The sequence below is a fragment of the Babylonia areolata genome, chromosome 35 (assembly GCF_041734735.1).
Source record: "Babylonia areolata isolate BAREFJ2019XMU chromosome 35, ASM4173473v1, whole genome shotgun sequence".
In the NCBI taxonomy this organism is placed as follows: Eukaryota; Metazoa; Mollusca; class Gastropoda; order Neogastropoda; family Buccinidae; genus Babylonia; species Babylonia areolata.
In genome coordinates, this window is record NC_134910.1 from 12,698,941 (window position 1) to 12,699,916 (window position 976).

Genomic DNA, 976 nt, shown 5'->3' on the forward strand with positions numbered 1-976 from the left:
AGATTAACTACAGCTCAAGACTCGGCGACATTTTAAACTACACTTCAAGAGCAAGGCTGATACAACTGACTCAAGACTGAGCAACAACGTTAACTACAAAATCCAAGAGCAACAGTCGTAACCACGTGTCAAGTAAGCAATAGTAACCACAGCTCAAGGGCAGCATTAACTACAGCTCAAGAGCAGCAATAACTACAGCTCAAGAGCAGTATTAACTACAGCTCAAGAGCAGCAATAACCACAGCTCAAGAGCAACAATAACTACAGCTCAAGAGCAACGATAACTACAGCTCAAGAGCAGCAATAACCACAGCTCAAGAGCAGCAATAACTACAGCTCAAGAGCAACAATAACTACAGCTCAAGAGCAGCAATAACTACAGCTCGAGAGCAACAATAACTACAATTCAAGACCAGCAGTAACTACAGTTCAAGAGCAATAGTAACCCCAGTTCAAGAGCAGCAGTAAAGTTGTACAAGTCAAGAGCAACAGTAATAACTGAACAGTTCAGGAGCAACAGTGAAGTTCTACCCAAATTCAAGAGCAACAGTAAAGTTGTTACAAGAGTAACAGTAATAACTGAACAGTTCAGGAGCAGCAGTGAAGTTCTACCCAAATTCAAGAGCAACAGTAAAGTTGTCACAAGTCAAGAGCGACAGTAATAACTGAACAGTTCAGGAGCAGCAGTGAAGTTCTACCCAAATTCAAGAGCAACAGTAAAGTTGTCACAAGTCAAGAGCAACAGTAATAACTGAACAGTTCAGGAGCAGCAGTGAAGTTCTACCCAAATTCAAGAGCAACAGTAAAGTTGTCACAAGAGTAACAGTAATAACTGAACAGTTCACAAACAACTGTTCTACAGTGCAAGAGCAGCAGTGAAGTTCTACCCAAATTCAAGAGCAACAGTAAAGTTGTCACAAGTCAAGAGCGACAGTAATAACTGAACAGTTCAGGAGCAGCAGTGAAGTTCTACCCA

The 976-nt window shown here is 41.4% G+C and overlaps 1 protein-coding gene across 1 annotated transcript in view; it reads left to right on the forward strand.

Annotated features, from left to right (window-relative positions):
* Positions 1–318: 318 nt before the first annotated feature.
* LOC143278074 (LHFPL tetraspan subfamily member 2 protein-like) overlaps positions 319–976 on the forward strand; it is a 15,563-nt gene continuing 14,905 nt past the window's right edge. The window contains exon 1 of the mRNA XM_076583107.1: positions 319–976. This exon is cut by the window's right edge and continues 411 nt beyond it. The gene's annotated coding sequence lies outside the window, so the exon portion shown is untranslated.